Source organism: Ochotona princeps, chromosome 13, assembly GCF_030435755.1.
Source record: "Ochotona princeps isolate mOchPri1 chromosome 13, mOchPri1.hap1, whole genome shotgun sequence".
Classification (NCBI taxonomy): domain Eukaryota; kingdom Metazoa; phylum Chordata; class Mammalia; order Lagomorpha; family Ochotonidae; genus Ochotona; species Ochotona princeps.
Window position 1 is genome coordinate 22,322,954 of NC_080844.1, and position 20,089 is coordinate 22,343,042.

Here is a 20,089-nt window from a genome sequence, read left to right on the forward strand (position 1 = left end):
ATTAGTAACATTTTATTTTGCTGTGATCAATCCTTGACACTTGGTAGATAATATAAAAAATATTATGACTACAGTAAGCTTCTCTGCATCTATCATGGAGAGTTTCTGAGATAACAAGACATAACTGGATTCTCTGGTATAAAATTGAAGCACCTACTTGCTCTGCATTTTGTAGGTATTAGTTTCCAGTGGAGTATCTCTAGAAAAAATGGAATGATGAGACAGGAACGTGATGCTTGAGATATTAACAATATATCACAACAATATATCCACTGTATTGCAGGCCACAATGCAAAATAAGTCTTACAAATGAGTTTCTCCTATTTATTCTCACAGACAGATTCCATAAAGCTATTCACTATAAGATTTGCATCTTGACTATCATTTTTTGTTCCTTTACCTAAAGGATATGCATGATCTTTATGTAGCATTTCTCTTCCTGGGTCCCCCAAATCATTATCACTTATTCTTCCCTCAGTCACCTGCTTGTCATGATGTGATTTCATTTGTAAGGATGGTTCTCCAGTTTAAAGATTTACTCAAATCAGAGAAGTAATATCGAAGCACCAGAGTATTGGAAAAGATTCCCAGGATTGGCTAATAGTTCATAATGCAATCCTTTGTAAAGAAGGAATAATAGCTACTGTATAATAAGCTTGCCGTTTAAGTTTTGGAAATGCCTTGTTTTCTTCTTTAAGTTATTGGAATCTACCATTATTGAGTTTTGCCTTATTGCATATTAATAAATGCTATACTTGGGAGAAAGCTTTCAAAAACTCATGGGTTTAATTTATATATCATTCTGCAGAATAGCATGCCCTCAGGACTTTTGAAATATTTAACTAGATTTGTTTCATTCACTGAAAAATGGGGATGCTGATGGCAGGCCTTAGGCCACTTTTAGTAGAAAGGTGAAAAGCCAGATTGAAAACATTCTACACGGATAAAGGCCAATCTATCTATTATAAAGATTATTATTACTTTTAAAAAGCAGATAGCATTGACTCTATGAATGTGTTGTATAATTAACATCTCTACTAAAGCAAATGAGCTGAAATGGCAAAAGAGGAAATCAGTGGCTTCTAGGCCACATTAATTCATTTTATTTGGGTAATCAAAGTAGCAAGGTTTACTGAGGCAAGTAAGGCGTATGTCAGAACACATGGAACCTCCCCAGTGAGATTCTGAGGATGCCCAAAATTTTGATCAATGATTGTTAAACTGATAATGGAAGGCAAGCTGTAAATAACCAGTAAAAGTAATTAGTGTTTATTATCTGTCACTGTGGAACACATGACTAGCCCCTCTCTTACGTGATTTCACTGTCTTTTCCTTTAATATTGCCACTAACTAGCTTGTACAAGGAACATATCAATCTTTATCTGCATTGGGCACACATATGTGTCTGGGACTCCTTGATTTAAGCTTTTTGTTCATTTCCAAGATGACAAAAATTTTTTTTATTAGTTACATTGCATTGTGTGACACAGTTTCATAGACTCTAGGATTCCCCCAACCCCTCCCCATGCCCTCCCCCCATTGTGGATTCCTCCACCTTGTTGTAGTATTACAGATCAAATTAAGTCCAGATTCTTTCTTTGCAAACATATACCAAGATTAGTGTCCAGCATCTTATTGTCCAGATAAATTCAACTGTTTCTTGGGGAGACCATCTCTGGTCTAAAGTTATAGCTGGCAGAATATCATCCCGATCAATTGAAAGCCCCAGCACATCATCAACAATAATTTACAACATTATGGAATTAATTGACATGGTATTGAATAATCAATATGTAAAAATCATGCAAGTTCCTAACCATATCCTGTGATTACTTCATTGACATTTCATTTTTTGTTTATACACAGAACCGGCTGCTATACACCTTAAAGTGGCTATAGGGTAGTATTCAGCTATCTCATCTCTATTTTCATTTTTGTATTTAGCACTTTATAGTGTTGAAGCATAATTTTGCTGAACTTGGTAGATTTTAGGATAGTCTAAGCTGGCTTATAAATCTAACAAGGTATTTGTCAACAGTTGAGGTGCGGAACAGTTTTAGGAGGGGTGTGCAGAGAAATCTTCACTACCCTAGCGAGGCGTAGCTAATCTTTGTGTCCTACCTAGTAAGGTATATGTGGATCCATGCTGACCGTTTCCTGTCTGGTTCTACGCTTTCCTTGTATAGTATCTGTAAATTGTAATATTATTTCAACCTCAAACAGCCTGTATCTAATGCAATAAGATAGTGTGATGTAATCAATGAATCAACAAGCAATGTGAGTCAGACTGCTTATGATCTACATCAAAGAATTGTAAAACATAATATACTTTTAAGACCCTAAGCTACTCAGAAATGGGGGCGGGGTAGCAGAGAAATCTTTCATTTCCCTAGAAGGTGGGAGGAACACGTGAAGTATAACCTATCGGGAACATAACAAGTAACTCATAGACAACAGATTCAAATTAGTATTAGACAATAGTAAAACTACAAAGACATATAGGGAGAATCCTGATAACCTCTTAACAGGAGGTCATATGCACAGAGCAGAGGGGGACCCCAGTGTGGAGTAGGTGGACAGGAAGAGGCTTGTATCCCAACCCTGAAGACTCTTGGATCCTCACCAAGGACTATCAGTACGGGCACCAAGGACTACATCCCAACAGCCAACGAGAACACAGGGAATTGGAGTGCCTTTGGAGGCCGAGAACTCTGAGGTCACCCAGCCCCATTTGTATCTATCACATGGGATGGAAGAAGCCCAAATCCTTCCTTGCATCATCCAAGGTCATCGGAACAACAGCCAGAAGCCCTGAGTGGTCCACAGAAACAGTAAACTTCCTTTGGGACTAGGGAGAGGAGCCTTTTCTGGTCCTTAGCTCCAACTTTGGATCTCCACCCTCTCCTGCAATGACCATCAGGATCGCCCCGGAGCACCGCCCCCCTCAAAAAAATTAGGATAGACAGAGAAAGACAATAATGTTTTGACAGAACTTCTTCCCTATGGTTAGTTCTTCCAATGCAGTAGAGAATTGCCAGAAAAAGCTCTTAGAAGAACAAACAGTATTTCTGTGATTTTTCAGTTGGGTGACTCCTGACAGTCCCTTAGAAGCAAGAAGAAAGTCGACTTTTGGAGATTTGCAGTAGAAACTGAAGCATATCATTGCCCCAAGAGATAAGAAAGTTTGTACGGCTGAAATGGAATCAAGTCACTGGCAATATCAGCAAGAAGCACTCAGTCACATTTTTGCTGTAACTTTGTGTGACAACCTCTAAGGATATTCTCCATATGTCATATTTTGAGATCGCAAATAATTTGTTAGCCTTTAATCAAAAAGTTGAAGAGTATTTCCTCTACCCAATGTTATATGTCATCCAAAAGAAAAAAAAAGTATTTCTTGAAGTTTTGTTTGGAAATAAAATTATTCATTCTGAAAGAACATTGAAATTTCTAACATAATAAAAAATATTCCCAGTAGAATTTTTTCTCATCATAAAACTGACAAGGCAACATTACCGGTGACACTGTGGAAATAAGTAATTCACTAGCAAGTTTCAACATCCTTTTTCTAATTTAGTTACTAAACTTCAATCTGAGAGTACACATTGCTATGAGAATTTCAGCTTTAGTACAAATGTTAAATCTCATGGAAAAATAGCAGAAAGGATTTAAATATAGAGACAGCTAAAATTGGCACTTCTCTGGCATTATAATGTCAATAACTTATCTTTTTCAGTATATGCTAATTAATCTGTCTTTTAAATGGAGAAAAAACAAAGTGGATAGATATAGCACGTTACTGTGATATGATATCAAAAGCAAACTTTCGCTAAACCTGGCTTTGGAACTATTCTCTATCAGGAAAATATGTTACTTTTATAACAAGATAAAGGCAGTATATATTAGTTCTAAAGATTATGTCTTTGAATACAAATAATTTTCATACTCTTCGCAATTAAGTCAGTAGACTTTAAATTTTAATAAATATTGTATACAGTTCTTATAGAGAGAAGATTAAACTATCCCGCCAGGTCTAACTCTATGTTTCGAGTAAACAAACCAAAAATAAATAAATTTTAGAAAACAAGAATTTTAGTCAAAATGTTGAATGATTATACCTGTATGTGTAATATGCAAATATATATATATATATACATATAAAAATCCAAAAGTGAAATTGAGATTTATGCTCCAAAAAATAAATCGGTAAGCCAGAAAAACACATAATTTATTATTTTCATGTAATCTTTAAAGTAATCTCATTTAAAAAAGGACATGTTTAGAATTTAGAAACTTACATTTGAAATTTTCCTAATCCAGTGAATTTGTACATCCTCTGTGACTGTATTATTGTTTAATTATATTTGGGACATTTATGTTTAGACAGAATATGAATTAATTTTCAAGCATGCAGCTACTTGCATTTGTGTGATTTTCTACATCTTCATGTTGAAGTTTAAGGGAATTATTAATTGAGATTAAGGGATGGAACAATTTCTCCAGACAAGTTATAAGAAACTAACCCCTAAGAGAAGTTGCAATGAGCAATCAGAAATGAAATTTTCTTTGGAGTAACTTTTAAAACACTGGTTTGGAATTTTCTATTTGTAATAGGAGACTATTAAGCAAGATTAATTTGGGCTTATATACTTCTATAGATTTTTCCAGATGTTTTTGTCACTTCTTAAAGATATTTTATAATTGAATAAATTTGGAAGGATGCCTCAGGTAATTCTAAGGACAAATTTGCATGAACTAATATGCAGGGATGGATTGATAGTCACAGAATATAAAAAGTCATGGTTCTTGGGTTGTAGAAGACTTGAAGCAATATAAAATGCTGTAACATCAACAAATAAAAATTTAAAATTCATTATGAATAATTTTATTCTAAATATATGAATATAAATTGCCATTATTTCTACTCTTTAAAGTTTACCATTAAGTTAGAACAACTAACAAGAAAGATAAGGATAAATAATTGTATCATTTCAAACTAAAAACTAAACTAGTTTACATACCTGCCGTGCTTTTTGGGTGCAAAATTGCTGTTGCTATTAATGGGCAAGGGGAAAAACTACAGTCAAACCCAATCGTGAGCTAAAAAGAAACAATTCTCAATACCCAAATTTGTTCTTGTTTTATTGATTGCAGGTATTGGGCATTCATTTTGAAAGTTAACACATTGTTTCATTAATGGCAATCCTTTCTATCATCATCATGAAAAATAGAATATACTGATTCTATTGGTGTTCAGCAATCATGCTATCTCCAGAACCTGAACTATCAACAGGTAAATTGGAGTTTTTAAAAATGTTTAAATTTGCATATTTGTATTTATTAATATCTACTTGAAAGACACAGCAACACATACAAACAGCAGAAGAGACAGAGAGCAAGAGAGTCAGTTTTCCATTTCTTAATTAACTTCCCAAAAGTTGGAGGTTGTCCAGGCTAACACCAAAAACCCAGACCTCCTATGGATTTCCCACAGAGGCGGCAGGTTGCCGAGGGCTTAAGGCATCCTTTGCTGCCTCCTAAGGATACATTAGCAGGCAGCTGAGTCACAAGCGTAGCCACCAAGGCTCACAGCACTTTGATATGATGTAAACAACACAAGCAGCGAGCTTAGCCTTCAACCCCACCATGCGCAATTCAACAACAGGAAACTACAGAAAAAATAATGGATCAATGAATCAGATATATAAAAATACATATTTCAGCATATCATCTTTGCTGTCTTTGCTTAAATATTAGTTGCTTCCCTGACTACACTATTTGAAAAGCAGCATATCTACTCCCAAACTTCTCTTCTTTCCTTTATTTTTCTCTGTGAGAGAAAAAGAAGCAGTATATATATATATATATAGACTCTCTCTATATATAGACTATATATAGTCTATATATAGAGAGAGTCTATATATATATATATATATATATATATATATATATATAGAGAGAGAGAGAGAGAGAGAGAGAGAGAGAGTTACAGAATAGAAGTTAAGAAAGATAGGTTTGAACGTAACAAGCATCTTACGTGCAAATGCAGATCAGATTGGGGACTCCTATTCATTTAAGTCTGAGTTTAAATCTTTGCTTACACTTCTTTGCCTTTGTAGTCGTAATAAATTCTTCAAGAGATAAGAAACCTGTGGCATTAAATACTGGTTCTGAATCTGGGCAATGTATTCAGAGTCTAGATTCAAATTTTGGCTTCAACTCTTAGATATCACTTGGCCTTAGATAAGTGTTATATTCTCCTTAAATCCCGAATTCTTGGAAGGAATTACAAGTTCTTCAACTGTAAAACTGATGGATTATCATGATAATCCCTACCCCTCAAAAAATGGTTGCTGTGAAGATGATGTGTAAAGGAATTCATACAGTGTATGAAATGTAGCAAGGATGCAAGTAATATTCATATTGATCACCAAAATGATAATACCAGAACAAGATAGCACTTGAGGAGATGTAAGAAAGTAAAGGTATTGAAGCAGTTATTTTGTGAATCCATGACTCACTGTATCAGTGACTCTATATACTAACTCACTGATATAAACAAATTCATATTACAGATTCCTGATAATTACCTCTAGGACCATGACAACACGTATTGCTTTGTGCTGCTGATACTGCGGGTAAAACGAAAGATATTAAAACATCAACAGAATAAATTCTTCCACAGAATTTACACAAAAATGTACAATAAGAAAATGCACGAAACAAGAGATTTAAAAGAGAGGAACTATAATAGAAACAAAGTTGAGACAGAGCTTATCTTTTTCTGTATTAAATAGAATATTTGCACGTGAAGGATTGAGTCTTTAGTTTGTAGTTGAGCTTAAAAAGTATGCCAAAAGAACTTAAAGGGGATATCATCCATCAAATTATAAGAATCAATGACTTTTTCTGTTGTAACAGAGCAAAAATTTCAGAAAAGTTACAATTTACTGGCAAATATGGTGCATAGTTCTACTCATGTAAAATTCTGATTTCAAAATTACTCTATTCAGATATTATGCAAGCAAAAATTCATCTCACAATGTGATAATAATTTTATTAATTAGAATTGCTTGGTAGGCACTCATTGTTATATCACAAATATTCACATATTAAAGAGACCTTTTTCAGACATACACAGACTTAAAAAAACTCTATTTTGTCAATTTTTTAACCTGTTTAAAATATATAATGAGGGTGTTTTCATTAATACCTAAATTATGTCTAATTTGGTTTTAGAGAGTGACAAAATTATTTTTGCCACATTTATGTTAGGCATCAGCCAAGTCATTTTTTCTTTTTTTGAAAAAATATTTTATTTTCATTAGAAAGGCAGATATACAGAGAGGAGGAGAGACATAGGAAGATCTTCTGTGTGATAATTCATTCGCCAAGTGGCAGCAACGGGCTGGAGCTAAGCCAGACCGAAGCCTGGGAGCCTCTTCCAGGTCTCCCACGTGGGTGCAGGGTCCCAAAGTTTGAGTTGTCCTCCACTGCTTTCTCAGGCTACAAGCAGGGAGCTGGATGGGAAATGGAGCTGCTGGGATTAGAACCGGCACTGTATGGGATCCTGGCACATGCAAGGCAAGGACTTTAGCTGCTAGGCTACCGCACCAAGCCCCTCACGTTTTCTTTAAAAATAGTGTTGACAAAGATTATTAAACATAGCAATACCTGGAATATAGTAATTTGTGAACTGATAATATTTATTTTAAAATTCTTACTTATTTAAAGCGCAAAAGAGACAGAGATCTCTAATCCATTAGTTTATTCTTCAGTGTCTGCAACAGCTAGATTGGGTACAGCCAAAGCAAGAGGATGTGAACTCACTAAGGATCCCATGTGGGTGGCGGCACACACGTACTTCAACTATTACCTTCTGCCTCGCAGGGAGTCCATTAACAGAAACTGGGATTTGGAACTGTGCGGAACAAACACCCAGGCATTCCAAAATGGGCTGCAGGCATCCTAAGCCACATGTTAACTGCTGTTCCCAAACAGCTACAAAAGTAACATATGATTAATAATATTTACATTAGTCATAATGTATTCAGCCTTCACATATTTACAATTGCATTTTGTGTCCACTGGGAAAAAAAAACGAAACTAAAAAAGAATATGCCCAATTTTCATTCTTTGAAGGAAGGAGAGGTATTTCAGTAGAATGAAATCAGTGATCAGGATTGCTCATTTCTACCTGCAATAACTTATTCTCAGTTCATGTAGGAGATTGCAAACGCAGCAGCCATGGCAGCAGAGAGCTTGGGGAGTTGTCATCTGGTACACATCAGAAATAGGAGCTAATTCTAACAAAGATAAATCTGTCTAGTTTTAGAGCAGCCTTTCCAGTCAAAAGTGCCAGAAACCTGTGAACCCAAGCATCTCCAAGATGACTTTGCCACTATACATTTTAAAAGGCAGCATTCATCAAATACCAAGAAGTAGTTATTCTACCCGATTTCATGAGCATGTCCTAATTACCATACTGATGCTTCAAGGCAGCCACCATCCTGGGTTATGGCTCCCTGAGGATTCAAGCCAAGCATCCAAATGACCCCACACACACAGTTTTATTTTATATGTATCACCCCTTCTGAGTCTAAATGATGGTGCTTTTTATCTCAACTTTTCTGATTTGCCAGACAAAAAAGTTTTCAGCTTTACTTCTCCACTTCTGTGTTGTGCTTTTTTTAAAAAAAGAATGAAATAAATTGCTTCCTTCATTAAGGACTTGAAGAATTAAGATGTTTAAATGCATGTATTACACTTAGCATATATCACAAGGTTAAATATAAGTTAAAATATTCTTTTTTATTTATAAACTTTATTTTTTATGATGTTTACATACTTGACCAGGATGGGAAGGGTTGAGGATTAGAGGGAAGTGAGTGAGGGGAAGCCACACTTTTGCCAAAATTTTAAAATATAAATAATCTTTATCACGGCAGTATTATTCCAAGGATACCAAAGTGTATCACAATAAAAAAGTTACATGCAAAGACTTATTAATTGGGACTGTAGTTATAATGGAGGAAAACTGTAAAAAAGAAAAACTTGATCACTGTGTGAACAATACTGCAAACTATTAAATAAATATTCAAAAGAACAAACAACTTTCAGTTCCAGCAAAAGTGATGAGCTAATCAAATACTCAGTAAAACCTACCTGAAGATATTGGATAAAGCATACTGCCTTTCCTGCTATTTTTTAAATATCTATTATAAGAATGTACGAAAGAAAGAAAGCACCATATGAAAAGAAAAACATGAAACCCAGAGCGGTAACTGGTGAACAGTTTCTCTGGGGTAAGTTGAACCTGAGACTTAGTAACAAGTACAGATTGAGTCTGCCTTTCAATATCACTCAAGCATAGGATTTAACATCAGACAAGGTTCTCTGGCAAGTACCAACCTAAGGAAAGGAACAGAAGAACACTTACTGACTTAGAGGAATGACAAAATGTGCATGTAGAATATCAACAAGAAGCAAATTCATGATTTCTTTAGGGAGAGTACTTAACAATATCTCATAGAGGAATCTCAGTAGGCAAAAAATATTTTATGCTTAAAATTACTGTGAAATTAATAATAATTACGTGTGTAGGTAAACAGATTTCAGTAAGTCAGAGAGAGAATTCAACAAAGACCTTGCACACAAAAGTTAACAACATAAATCAATGTGAACACAGTTATGAAATGAAGATATTAGAACTGCCATATGATCCAGCAGTTCCACTTCTGAGTGTATTTTCAAAGGAAATGAAATCTATATGTGTAAAATATTTTGAGATATATTAGTTATAGCAATATTCACAAAAGCTAGAACTGAAAATCATTGAATTTTTCATCAACTGATGAATGAATAAAGAAAATATGATACACACATGTAATGGAATACTGCTCATTCATATAAAAAGAATGAAATTCTGGGGCCTAGCATGGTAGCCTAGCAGCTAAAGTCCTTGCCTTGCGTGTGCTAGGATCCCATACAGTGCCGGTTCTAATCCCGGCAGCTCCGTTTCCCATCCAGCTCCCTGCTTGTAGCCTGAGAAAGCAGTGGAGGACAACTCAAACTTTGGGACCCTGCACCCATGTGGGAGACCCGGAAGAGGCTCCCAGGCTCCTGGCTTTGGATTGGCTCAGCCCCTGCCACTGCGACCATTTGGGGAGTGGATCAACAGATGGAACATCTTCTCTGTCTCTCCTCCTCTCTATATATCTGCCTTTCTAATAAAAATAAAATTAAGTCATTTGTACTAGTCCTTAAAAAAGAAGAATTAATGAAATCTGTCATTTGTTATAATACAGATGAATTTGGGGGTCATTATGTTAAATGAAATAAGCTTGTCCCGTTAATTCAGTCAATTGTGTACCCTGTAATAATACGTAACATCAAAGAAGTTAAAGATAGAACTGTACTTACAAAAAGCCAAGGAGAGAAGTTGGAAGGGGGGATTGGAAAAGCTTGGCTGACAGGTATGGGGATATAAGTATATATAGTAAGAAGTTCTAGGGTTCTATTGTACAGACAGTTGAAGATATATATGTTAATAGCAAGAAGACAAACATTTTGGATATTTGCACTATAAGGAAGTGCTGAACAGTGGCAAAAATAAATATACTCACCCTAACTAGATATTACTAAATACATATATAACAAAACATCACATAGTACTCAATAAGCGTGTACAATTGTTATATGTCTACTAAATATTTTAAATAAAACTATTTTTAAGTTAAAACTTTCAGAACATGGTTCAGAAAAAAATAGATTTAAACAGTGATGGAATGTTGTTAAGTTGTTGAAAGGAAAGGATACAGCTATGAAGAATAAAAAGAATGAGAATAACACTCTACAAATAAAAATAAGGGCTTCCTTTTAACATACACTGAAAATATAAAGCTGCAGGTCAATCGAAATAATGAGCCCAAAGATGTGCCAGAGAAAATAATACATAATGTATGACCAAGTAATGAATGTACTGAGAATGAGAAAGGTATATTGACGAACTTGCGGTATCTAGGAAATTCTTTAAGGATACATTAACAATATGAGTGAAACTTGTCAGACAAGTTCATATTTGTGGGTCTTTGTGAGATATGTTAGTAAGAAAAGTAAGAAATAAGTAATGAAAACAGGCAACACAAAACAGTGTTTTTTTTTTAATCTGTGCTATTTTATGGGATTATAGAAAACAAAAGCCATTGAAAGAATACGTCCTAGGCTCTTAAAGCTACTGGGGTCAGGTGAGAACAGGAGAAGGAAAAAGTTGTCTGTAGAAGTGAGACAGGGTCTAGCCTTTTGGTGTAGGAGTGCTAAGCAGTTGCTTGCCCTGCTTGCATCCCAGTAGTGCCAGCCCATGTCCCAGCTGTTTCCCTTCTGACCCAGCTGCCCACTTACGCACTGGGGAATGCAGCAGAAGAGGGGTCCATGGCTTCAGCCCCTGCTACACACATAGGGTGGCATTCCAGACTCCTGGCTTTGGTGTGACCTAGTTCTGCAATTGCAACAATTTGCATAGTGATGTTAGAACCAGAGGATGAAAGATCTCTCTTTCTCTTCCTTTCTCCCTTTTCTTTAACTTCCAAAAACAATAACAAACGGATTTTTAAGAAAAAGTCAAAGGTTCAGTGACATTTTAAAAGCAAAATTATTTTTATAAATCTTTTTACTTTTCCTATGTAAAATTGTAAATGCATGTTCCCACTATGAACATAAAGAAATGAATAAAAGGCTGATCCTTGTAATAATAACAACTGTTATCTTTAGGTCAATTTGGTAAGCCAATTCATGTGGATTTCCCTTCAGACCTTCTAAGTCTGTACACAGTCATGCTTATCTTTGTGTGAGTGTGTTTCTTTGTAAAGATTTCTCCATTTTTGAACATCAGAATTACAGAGAGAAACAGAGAAACAAAGAAAGATCTTCCATCCGTGGTTCATTCCTCCACTGGTTGCCATGGCCAGAACTGGGACAGTCTGAAGTGAGGAGCCAGGAGCTTCTGGGTCTCCCACATGGATATAAGGGCCTAAGGACTTGAACCTTCTTCTGCTGCTTTCCTAGAGCATTAGCAGGGGGGCTAGATCAGAAGTGCAGCAGCCAGGAGACAAATCAGAACCTAAATGGGATGTTGGCACCACAGGTGGAGGATTAGCTTCCTATGTTATCACAGAAGCCCCAACATGTTTATCTTTGTAAAAGGGCATTTACAGTATACAGATTGCTCTGAAATCTGAAAACAGATCTAGCATATAACCCTCCATCTCTCTCTCTTGGCAATTTACCCAAAAGGTAATGGAACCAGCTTATGAGTTTTATCTGTATTCCTACATTTATATCAGAACAATTCAGAAAAACTAATACTTGGAACCAATTCCCATGCCCATCAATTGATGACTGGACAGAGAAAATGTGGTCTATATACACTATGAATGCTACTCAGCCATAAGTCACGAAATCCTGTCTTTTGCAAGCAAATGTGTACTATTACAGACTATTATGTTGAATGAAATACGCCAGTCCCCAAAAGGAGAATACGATTTGTTTTCTTTTACTCGTAATAATTAATAAATAGAATCCAAAAAGCGCATTATATATGAGTGAAACTGACATCCTGAGATTTGATTATTGTTTATAACTCTTGTCTGAACTCCTCAGGAATATTATGAAATGACAAAATTATACTGAAATCCTTAAACAATATATACATGGCCTCTTAGCTTCAAAAGACCTACAACCTCAAAATACGTGCAGTCAACACAGTCTCTCTCTCTCTCTCTCTCTCTCTCTCTCTCTCTCTCTCACACACACACACACACACACACACACACAGTTTCTTCAGATGTCACAGAAAAAAACTGGTGCAAAAAGCTCCACTTTAAATAGATCTTGACTTTTAAAAGTCAAGATACCTGAGTGCATCTTTGTATAAGCGAATGTTTGTGTTGCTACTTATTTTCTTTACCCTTGGATCTCCTATGAAGATTAAATACATGCACAGAGAGAAAGCATTTTGCTATCTAGAAAGAACTGTCTAGAAAGAAAAAGAGAACACGTTATTTCTCTTCCTGTGTGTACAATAGTCTCATTTCATTCATTCATTATGAAGCTTACCACAGCCCTTAAGCAGTGTGGATGTCATTATTTTGGTGTTCATTCCAAAGTGAGACCTTTAGTGTTATTGCTAAAGAATCTGCATTAAATATTTTAATATTGAGGAAGATAATTAGTCACAGTTGAATGAAGCAGCTATCAGCTGGAGTTCCACTTCATTAAGAGCATGCCAGCAGAACTTGTAAGTTTCTCTAAAATTGAAATCTCCTGCTGTTCATATTAACTCTGATTTAATCAACACCATTATTTTACTGTGCAAGTCTCAGTTCTTGCAATCCTCGCCAAATTCATCATTGCTTCAGGAGACAGTACGGCCACCATGATTGTGTGTGTGTACGCCATTTTTGAAATAAGGAATCTCCTTGTTTAAGCAATTTTGTCATTTTAGCTTCAAGAGTTACACGGATGAAAGAGACAAGCAAAATATTTGGTGTTACAGAAAGCAATTTTTGAGTAATGATTTGCTTAGTTGTGCTCCACTAGTAGTGTTATATTCGTGTAACTGTGAGCTTTGGTATTCTGAGTGCAAACTTCAAATAACTCCAGTCCTCAAAGGTGATTTCACTGTGACAATTCTGTTACTTATTTTAGAAGTAATCCAACACATTGCACAGCCAAATAGCATACAGATGACCGTGATATATAAGTATTACACTTACTGCTATTAGAAGACCATCAGCTCTTTGGAGAAGAGAAAAAGCAACATGAAATTCCATGTAGAAACAAAAGAGAGGTACAGGCATTGGAATCATGCAAGCTAAAATAAACTCACAGAAAAAGATTCTTAAAAATTAAACTAAGTATTCAAATTTAGAGATATGGTTAAGGAAAAGAAAGTATTTGCATTCAAGCCCTTTTTTGGCAAATATATAAGATCTGTGGTAAATGTAACTAAGATTTAGGGAAATGTTTGCATTCCCTGCTTAAGAAGTGAGATCCCACAGTTATAGACTTCTTTGGTCAATGTCACCTCTCTAATCCTAATACTAGATATAATACTTAAGTATAGCAAACTTACGTATATTCTTATTCTTATTCTTAGGATTAGGCATGTGACAGCCTTGAAACCTTCATGATTTTATATCTAGTAACAACTGTGTATTAGTAACCTTCACCTCATTTTTTATTAGAGCTTACAGAACTTTCTATATAGTTGATGCAGTGGCCATACAGAGTTTTGGCGAGTTAGTAAGGTAACATTCATACAAAATACAAAGCAAGCAGATTTATAGGTATACATGTATAAACACATGTGTATGTATATGTTCTCATAGATGAAATGTATAACAGAGACTAGCATAGTGGGAAATAAAGTTAAGTGTCCATGTGCATCTCTACTTCTGAATAGAAGGAGGAGTCCCAACGAAACTATTAAGTATACCTTGACAACACCAGATTTTCTAACATTACCATGACACATTTAAATATCATAATGTTGAACTTGTGCCTGCTGCAGAAGGAATACACTGTGGTAATAACAGGCAGGAAATTGTGCTGGAGATGGTGAGTGAGAGAAAGGCGAGGGAGGTAGACATGGAAATTCCTATACCTACAAAATCATATCATAGAAAACACTAAAAACACTAAAAAAGAAAATGCATCTTCTTTGGATGAAAAAGGAGAAGAATCTCTATATTCTAAAATGAATTTTAGAAAACCAAGATAATTTCATACCATCATTTGTCCCTTCCACCACACAATTTGATGGTCAGCTTGACAGACATTATGCGTTTTCAGCATTTGTCAGATTTATTTCTTACTGGAAAATTGGACAACAGAATTACTATTGGATTTCAAACCTAGGTACAAGCATAAGCGAAAAAATAGACTCAAAAGTGGGTGGAGGAATGCGGGCAGGAAGAGTGAGAAACAGGAAATCAGGGAGCGAGGAGAACATAGAATCAATTATTTACCTCAAGTAGAGTATGCTGCTAATCCAAGCTTCCTTGTGATAGAGGAGATAATCTAATAAGAACATACTCTAGGATAACATGATGACTACTGACATCCTGGAGACAGTTATTATCAATTTTACACATTGAGAAATATTAACCACATTAAAGGAACTTTTGGTTTTTAAAGGGAATGTATGTGTTTTAAAGTGAGGATAGGATTCAGCACACACTACTTCCAAGTATGGGACCTAGCAGGTGGCATATTTTAAGGTGAAGACACTTGTGAGATGTCAAATATACAACAGTAAGATCTCCATGTAAGCATCACTATTCCTGAAGGGACGAACCATCCTAATTCTCAAAGAGACAACAATCTAAAGGAAGGGCCTCATTAATTTTTTTTTCAATTTCCCATTTTTAAGTATGCACTCCTTTTAGCCTATCTCCATTTTCTATGAGTCTATCCTTCATCAAAGTGAATATTTGGACTTAAACACTTCTTTATTTCCTTACAAAGGTTCCCATGTCACATAAAACTTAGACTCAATAGATATGAATGCATTTGTCTTGTGAATTTCTCTTTTGTAGGAGTCACCAGCTAAGAATAAAGGGCAGAAAGAAAATACTTATTCTCCCCTACAAGCAACAATTGGAAAAAAAAACAGTGATTCTGTGGTATAGATACCTAAAATAGAACCATTAAATTGTACTTCAGGTAAGAAGCTGACAATAACTGCTGTGTGCACCAGTTCTTCCTTCCAAGAGCTTTGTACTAATCTGCTCTGCTTCTCTCCTGCCATCTTTCACATTGTAGAGATGACTTCTCTTACAGTATGATTCCCATTTATTATTTCTTTCTTTTAAAAATGTATTTTATTGTTGATGCTCCTTACGGAAACGAGGGGGCTTGAACATCCATGTGGAAAGGGACTGGAGGGCAGGGAGGGAGATGAGAATGGTGGTGAGAAGGTAGGGTGAGAGGAGATGATGCATTCCTCTTGACTGGAAGATTACCAAGGGACAGAGATGGTCTTCTGGTGCAGCATGATCCCCATGTATTAATCATCTTCAACTAATCCAAGTTTCAGATCTGTCCCACACCAGTCAGCACCAACTCTAGACACAGAGCAATAGGATGCATAAAGAGGAAAATGGGGGCACGGTGACAATCTGTCATAAGGAAAACTATGTAGATGGTCAAGTGCTAATTTTAAACTCATGTTACTTGACATCTCTCTCTCTGAAACACATAAACTTGTAAGTTACTACCTCATTTTTAAATTTTTCAACCTTTAAAAAATAACATAAATGGAACTTTTGCTTCTATATTAACTTTTTGCTGACATTCAAATCAAACATTCAATAAGTAGAAGATCAAAGATGTATTTGTTCTAATTGGTTTATATAATTTTTCTTCTCAGATGTATAGTTATAAAAAGAATAAAGTAATATGGCAAAATGCAACCAAAGTATGTTTTTAAACTGTTTTGGCTACTCAAGACATATTTAAGACCTGCAGAACATAATAGTAAAACAACAGTGGTTGCCTGATGCCAGCCCCATAATCATACATATATTGGATATGTACACATTCTTATTTTACTAATAACTTCAATCTTGAATATTATATGTAAAATAACCCCCTATCTCTGAAATGTGAAAATAAGAAAACAGAATAACTGCAGAGTACAAGGTGTGAGAATACCACAGTTTTTTCTTGTCTCAAATATCACAGATGGGTTGCTGGAACCAATAGCAACTCAGAAACACTGAGGGATGCAGGTTAGAAACACTGTCTTCCAAATATTGTTCTATCTAGCTAAATTAGTGGAAAAGAGCAGATGAACAACACAGAAAACTCTTATAGACAATAACCACTTTATTCCAGCCACCCTGCAAGACACAAATGAAATTGGTGAGGCTGATTTACCAAACCAATGAAGGTCAAAGAGGAACTGTAAAAGGGAGCTGCTTTCTTCCTCTCATTTTAGGGATGTTATAGACAATCACTGCCCATTTTTAATGAGCCAGCTCCCCTTCCCTGTTGGGTTTACCATAGAATCCAACAGAGTACCAGGGCTTTCATCATATCACCATCACTGTCAGTGGAAGAGAACTGGGGAACACTAACAAAAGACTCCAACACTGCTAGCCAGGATAGCATCAGGTAAGGCAGAAGGATGAACTCATCCCTGCTCAGATGTGTAGACTTTCTCCCAGTGCTGTAAGCAATGAGGTGTTCCACAGTTTCGCATGTAACACAAGTGCTAATGAATTTAGGATTAAAATAAGATTGGTAGCTTCATTCCACCCTTAATGACCACTATCTAATTTTAAAATACAATAAGCCAAGTGAGAAAAGTTAATCCACATGTGTAACAGGGAAATGATAAAGAGTGTTAGAATTACCTGGGAGAGACTTCAAACATAATGAAACTAGTTCTATGAACAACTACAAACACACTGAAATTAATTTAAAAGTAGAAATCTTGGTAAAAGCATAAAGAATATGACAAAAGTAAATGCAGATTTTTGAGTAAAAAATTATATAAAAATCTGTAAGTACAAAAAAAAATAGCTCAGTCTGGTCTCAGCAGCATAATGGAGGGGACAGAGGTTCTAATCAGTGAATATTCAGATAGAAGAGCTTAACCAACAGAAAGAAAGCAGGACAAATAAAAGGAACTGAGTTGAGACACATATGTGTAACATCTGTGTATTAAGATGTCCAGAGGGTGGGGCTTTTCCCTTTGTTTTTTTCCCTGACCCCAGATACAAGGTAAAATGCTATTGTTGTGGAAACAATGGTATTACCCACTTTCACCCTGTAGCCCTTGACACATTGTTCCCTAATCAACTAAGTAATATTATAAAAAAAAATTAAAAAAAAAAAAGATGTCCAGAAAGATGGGATCACAATTTGAAGATGTAAACCTATGAGAGAAGCCCAAATCTAATCAACCGAAAGAAATCAATGCCAGGAACCATTGTATTCAGTCATCTGACTTGAAAGCTCATAAGAAAATCCTGAAAACAGAAAATGAACACCTTGCTTACAGGTGAAAAATAATTCAGTTGCAGCACATCTCTCTCTCATGTTAAACTGTGAAAGCAAGAAGGAAGTGGCAAAATATTTGTCAAGTGATGAAAGAGTAAAGAACTGTCAACATAGACTTCAATATCCAAGGAAAAAATCATGATGATTTAGATTCCTTCTCCTCATCTTCCCTATATCCACCTCTTATTATTTTATTGTCTTTTCTCGATTTAGTATAATAGAATAATCATTCATTTCACAGTAAAAGGTTTAACTTTCTGATATGTAAATGTATCATTATTATACTATTCCATTATATCAGTTAGGGTTCAATCAAATGAAAGAATTTTTATGGATAATATGAAATAATAATTCACTAGAGGATTAAAAATATGTAAAATTCTGAAGTAAAGTATGGAAACAAAAGTTTAGACTCGAGTTGGAGGTTAAAACATAGCAATTTAACCCTTCCTAACCAACTTCCCTAACCTAACCACACTTTCTGAAGCCAGACATTGCAAGTTGTACAGTGTAATTATAAGGGAAAGCACATGGAAATGTTTTATTGGATTTTGTTGATTTTGTATTTGATGCTGGTCTGAGGTTGAGGTGAGAAAATGACTGGTAATAAAATGAAGTAAGGTGATACCTAGCAGCTCTTTCTTCTTAACAAATGTTGAGTAAATGATCTCTTTGTTAAATGAAACCTGGTAAGATGGAGGAAAGGATGTCCTAGGAAACACAGTTCCCATCTACTGCATGTAGACATAGTACAAAACCATTTAAAATGTGGTCAATTTTAAGATACCAATAAATTGTAATGACAGCACTTTATATTGGCCGGTATAATGAAAGACAAAGTCACTTGAAGGAGTTGTGAGAGTTATAGAACAATTGCAGGATTTCACAGACCTAAAAGTTTTATAACTTAAGAATCAAACTGTAATATGTTCTATTTCCAAAATCTGAAAGAAGCATACAATCATATAAATAGTTTCTATAAAGTATGTCCAATAGTCTTGGAAGGAAGCCACACATACAAAAGGCTAGAAGCTTAAGCCTCATTAACTTAATAATAAATTCAATACATAAAAGTAGCACAACACAAATAAATGCAAATATTCTGTTGAGAGATTTTCATATTTACATAAAGAAATCTCATATTAATTCCAAGTAGATTATATTGGAAATGTTTATCATATACCTAGGGAAACCACTAAAAATAATTTCATAAAGCAGTATATTTAAAAGCAATAGATGAATCAAAATATATAAATTAAACATGTTGGGTTCACTGAAAATGTGGCAAAAGGCTGGAATAAAAGAATAGTATCACAACATGAGATAGATATCCAGGATAAGAAAAATTCCAGATCTTAGAAAACATTACAGATAATCATATATTTGTAAGCTGATTATTCTGATCTAAACGTTTGAGGAATATGGGCAACAGAGAGAAAAAAGGAGTAACTAACTGATATATCTGAAAGACGCATGCCTTAACACATGTAAGTACATTAAAGGATGAGAAGATGTTTAATTCATTTATCGTAAACAACGTGGAATGACTATATTTAGTACCAAACAAAATAGTCTTCAAGATGGATTTTGTAATAGATTAAGATAGATAATGCTTATAAAAATGAAAGGATTAATGTGAGTTTGGCATTTTGCCATGCTGGATTACGCTGCTGCTTGGGCATTGTGGCCACTTGCAGAGTGGGTCACTGGATGGAATATTCTTTCTTTCTACTTGTCTCTCTGCTTCTCCCTCTTTCTCTGTTCCTCTACCTTTTAAATAAATGTATGAGTAAATTTTAAAGAAGAATAGTCAGTGAAACACAAGCTAAACATAGTCAATATATGTATGTTGTATAAAGAATCGAGGTAATAAAATAGCTGTGAAAATTATTTAATCTCATATTGCTATCTTCCTGGACTGATATAAAAACGCTAAGTTAAATTATGTGTTTACATGTTATTCCTGATGAGTACACTGAAACCCTATTGAATAAAATTAATATATGTATAATTGCATTATCCG

General features: G+C 35.1%; 1 pseudogene; it reads left to right on the plus strand.

Moving 5' to 3' along the window:
- Nucleotides 1-20,089, plus strand: part of LOC118759431 (cytochrome c-like) — a 77,385-nt pseudogene that overhangs the window by 11,796 nt on the left and 45,500 nt on the right.